The sequence below is a fragment of the Macrobrachium rosenbergii genome, chromosome 50 (genome assembly GCF_040412425.1).
Source record: "Macrobrachium rosenbergii isolate ZJJX-2024 chromosome 50, ASM4041242v1, whole genome shotgun sequence".
In the NCBI taxonomy this organism is placed as follows: Eukaryota; Metazoa; Arthropoda; class Malacostraca; order Decapoda; family Palaemonidae; genus Macrobrachium; species Macrobrachium rosenbergii.
In genome coordinates this window covers 17,125,001-17,130,000 of record NC_089790.1, presented here as the reverse complement: position 1 = coordinate 17,130,000, position 5,000 = coordinate 17,125,001, and the positions used below count along the sequence as shown (strand labels likewise).

Sequence of the window (5,000 nt, the reverse complement as noted above, 5' to 3'; positions counted from 1 at the left end):
CTGACGTTTTTCGTTCTGGTTGATAAAAGAATGATATGACAATCTTAGAAAACACTAAAACAAACTATACTGAGGTTTAGAATATTCTCAAATCAATTGACTTGGCATTTTTCGTTCTGGTTGATAAAAGAATGGTACGACAATCTTAGAAAACACTAAAACAGACTATATTAAGTTTAGAATGTTTTCAAACCAACTAACTGCCCACACATCATTCTTTAACAATCTGGAAGACAGTGTTACAACAACTCCCTGACACTGGTGGCACTCACTTGCAACCCAGTACCCCACCAAAAAGTAATCACTTTCTTTCGACCGAGGTCAAGCAATCCAATTTACTAAAATATCCTGAAATTGCTGATGTTGAATTTCGACCTAAAAAAAAAAAGAAGAAGAAGAAGAAGAAGACAATCTTGCAGAGTGCCAACCATTCTAAGAAACCTGTATTTCTCCTTCTTTAACTCATCTCAGTAAAAGCTCTAACCACCAACCGCCAACACCATCACCATCCCCAACACTAGAACCTCTCACCAAAAGGTGTAGATGTTTCATTTTATTTACGCTTTTCATTCCCGTCCTCCCCTTCCCCGCCCCCCACCCACCCACCCTATACATTCTCGCCTTCCCCGAATTACTGTTGGGGAGAAACACCACTATTTAAGAGGAGATGTGTGCGTATATCTCCTCAACGCTTCTTCGCCTCAGAACTATATAGAAGAAGGCTCGCTATGATGAATGGATCTTTTGAGAGAGAGAGAGAGAGAGAGAGAGAGAGAGAGAGAGAGAGAGAGAGAGAGAGAGAGAGAAGAGAGAGAGAGAGAGACAGAGAATTAACCACATTAAACTAGCAAAGCCATCACCCACCGCAGTAAAAGGGGCTCCTAAGAGAGAGAGAGAGAGAGAGAGAGAGAGAGAGAGAGAGAGAGAGAGAGAGAGAGAGAGAGAGAGAGAGAGTTACCCGTATTAAACCAGCAAAGCCATCATCAACCTCAGTAAAAAAGGGGTGCCTATGACTGCAACAGAGAGAGAGAGAGAGAGAGAGAGAGAGAGAGAGAGAGAGAGAGAGAGAGAGAGAGAGAGAGAGAGAGAGAGTTACGCAGCGAAGCAATTAAATAGGAGAATGGTTGAACGGAAGCTTGCTAGATTGCTTGATAGAAACGATCTCCCCGGGGTGAAAAAAAGCACAAGCGCTAACGATATAAAAATTACAAAATAATTTCTAAAGAAGTAATCTATAAAGAAATCATTTACACGAAAAATAATTTCTACAACTTTGGCTTAAACGAGTGTTCTCAATTATCATGCATGAATTGTTATCAAATATATTATTTATATTCAGAGCCTTTTCTGTACATCAGTGCTTTAGACACTGGACTTATATAAACTTAGTGGAAAAACATTTCATTTTTGATATTGATAAATTTTCATGAGGACATTGTTTCACTAAGAACAATATTGGAGCATTTGTAGCTATCTGTCAGATCTCTCTCTCTCTCTCTCTCTCTCTCTCTCTCTCTCTCTCTCTCTCTCTCTCTCTCTCTGGCGCTAGAAAAACCCCAATACTTAATTAATCTCTCTATCTCTTTTGTAACGCTAGAAACCCCATAATTAGCTAATCTCTCTCTCTCTAAATATGTTTGTGTTTAAATATATATATATATATATATATATATATATATATATATATATATATATATATATATATATATATTTTATATTTGTATAACTCTATCTCTCTTCTATATATATTATATTTATATATAATATATATATATATATATATATATATATATATATATATATATATACACACACACACATATATATATATATATATATATATATATATATATATATATATATATATATATATATATATATATATATATATATATATATATATATATATATATACATCACATATTTATACATCAGATCCCAAGAAGAAGAAGAACAGTTCTCACTTAGTAAGAGGCCGCGTGAGAAAGCCGCATTACGGAACTTTCCGGATTACGGAAAACCCCCGAGGCGAGACGCCCTTACCTCTCTCGCATGGGAACGAGATACAGCGTTTAAAACTTTCCCCATAAGCCCCTACCGAGACGGTCTCAAGCCTAGAATGGCGTCCACCTGGGACGATTATAAGCCCGGACGCTTTTCGCGAACCAGAGGAGTTTCTCTTTTAGGTAATGATTGCAACAAGCGCCTGCTTTTTTGCAGTTGCATGCAAATGCACGTGCTTGAGTATAAGAGACGCGGTAAGTATTTCACTGGTCGCTCGATTAACGAAGTTCGAGAACGTCGGGTGTGATCGGTGCTTGTTTGGGTGACCGCCTTAGATATAAGCCCTTTGAATGTATGGATATGTATATGTATATATATGTGTGTGTGTGAATGTATATATACATATATACACTATATCTATATATTTATATTTAAATGTATATAAATGTATATTTATGTATATATATATATATATATATATATATATATATGTATATATATATATATATATATATATATATATATATATATATATATATATATATATATATATATATATATATATACATATATATATATATATATATATATATATATATATATATATATATATAGTTATATATATAATATAGATAGATATGTATACGTATATATACATAATTAAATATATATATATATATATATATATATATATATATATATATATATATATATATATATATATATATATATATATATATATATATATATATATATATATATATATACACGTGTACGAGCTCATCACCAAATTCCGTTTACCCTTTCTTGAGAATTTCCATCAACGTGAAAAAAGAAAAACAATGCCCTTCTCCCAACTTCTTCTCCGGCAGAAATAAAAAAAAAAAGGTCACAAGGTCACAGCTCAAGGTCGGTAAAAATAACAAAAAAATTGTATGAAATTGCTCCCAGATACAAAAGTTACCTCGACGTTGCTAAAAAGCTCTCTGAAGATCCATTTTAATCTTCATTCTCACCGTGAGAACTGAGAAGGGCAAGTCACTCTCCTCCACATCTCGACTCAGTTTCATTACTTTTTATGGTCATTTTACCTAGACTTCTTTCTTCCTTTTTTCTAGTGAGTTTTAGGTGTGAGTCTTTGTTTAATATGGCTAATTCTCCTCTCTCTCTCTCTCTCTCTCTCTCTCTCTCTCTCTCTCTCTCTCTCTCTCTCTCTCTCTCTCTCACGTGTTTTTTTGAAATTAATTGCTTGAAGAGTCTATCAGGCAAAAAGCTTTGAGTGCCACTATAGAAATGTATCATTACGAACCTTACCTCACAGACCTTACAGTTCGTTCGGGTTGCCCCAGGTCCCTCAGTGTGAGGCACCTCTGATGTCTACCAGAGAATTGCCAATGCATCTTCCGGTATATTTTGCATCTTCCAATCTTGGATGGTCTGGGATGCATCTTGGATATTTGTCGAGCTTATTCTTAAACACATCTACGCTCACTCCTGATATGTTCCTCACATGAGCTGGTAGCGCATTGAATAGACGCTGCATTATCGGTGCTGGTGCGTGGTGGTTTAATGTCCTCTGTGCTTTCCTTAGTTTTCCTGGTATAGTTTTTGGCACTATTAATCTACCTCTGCTTGATCTTTCTGATATTTTTAGCTCCATGATGTTTTCGGTAATTCCTTCTATCTGTTTCCATGCCTGTATTATCATGTAGCATTCTCTTCTCCTTTCGAGACTATATAAATTTAAGAATTGTAGTCTTTCCCAGTAGTCAAGGTCCTTAACTTCCACTATTCTAGCTGTAAAGGACCTTTGTACACTCTCTATTTGTGCAATATCCTTTTGGTAGTGTGGGTACCATATCATATTGCAATATTCAAGTAGACTACGTACATACGTTTTATAAAGCATAATAATGTGTTCGGCTTTTCTTGTTTTGAAGTGCCGGAACAACATCCCCATTTTTGCTTTGCATTTTGCCAACAGTATTGCTATTTGATCATTGCATAACATATTCCTATTCAACATCACACCAAGGTCTTTAACTGCTTCCTTATTTGTGATTGTCTCGTTATTAGGTCCTCTATATGCATATAGCATTCCTTCTTTATCATCATAGTTTACTGATTCAAATTTTTCAGAGTTAAATATCATCCTATTTATCTCTGCCCATTTGTATATTTTGTTTAGGTCTCTTTGTAGCGAGTTTCTATCTTCATCGCAAGTAATATCTCTACTTATTCTTGTGTCATCGGCGAAACTTCTCACTATCGAGTCCTTAACATTACTGTCTATGTCTGCAATCATAATCACAAACAGCAATGCAGCTAACACCGTACCATGTGGCACACCGGATATTACCTTAGCTTCATCCGATTTCTCGTCACTTGCAATCACTATCTGTTTTCTGTTTTGGAAAAATTCTTTTATCCATCTTCCTACTTTGTCCACAATGTTATGTTTTCTAATTTTTTTCGCTAATATATTATGGTCTACCTTGTCAAAGCTTTTGCAAAGTCTAAGTAATCACATCTGTATCTTATTCGTTTATCATATTTTTATATATGCTTTCATAGTGGACTAACAGTTGGGTTTGTGTGTCCTATATTAAACAAACTATTTTTCATTAAATGTTTCGCATTATTTTTCTTCATTACCCTTTCATACACTTTCATAATATGAGATGTCAGACTCACAGGCCTATAATTACTTGCCTCCAGTCTTGATCCACTTTTGAAAATAGAGAGAGAGAGAGAGAGAGAGAGAGAGAGAGAGAGAGAGAGAGAGAGAGAGAGAGAGAGAGAGAATTCCCCATATTAAACTAACAAAGCCATCATCCACCTCACTTAAAAGGAAGCCTATGACTGCAAAAGAGAAAGAGAGAGAGAGAGAGAATTTGCCATATTCAACACAGGTCATATACAAACATCGCGCTCGGAACTTGAAACTGACCTCTCATGACCTCATGTTCCCACGCCCTTGGGAAAATTACTCTGCA

At 35.1% G+C, this 5,000-nt stretch overlaps 1 protein-coding gene across 6 annotated transcripts in view; it reads right to left on the bottom strand.

Annotated features, from left to right (window-relative positions):
- Positions 1–5,000, bottom strand: part of LOC136832668 (cell adhesion molecule Dscam2-like) — a 603,829-nt gene that overhangs the window by 84,606 nt on the left and 514,223 nt on the right. The gene's annotated exons all lie outside the window — the stretch shown is intronic.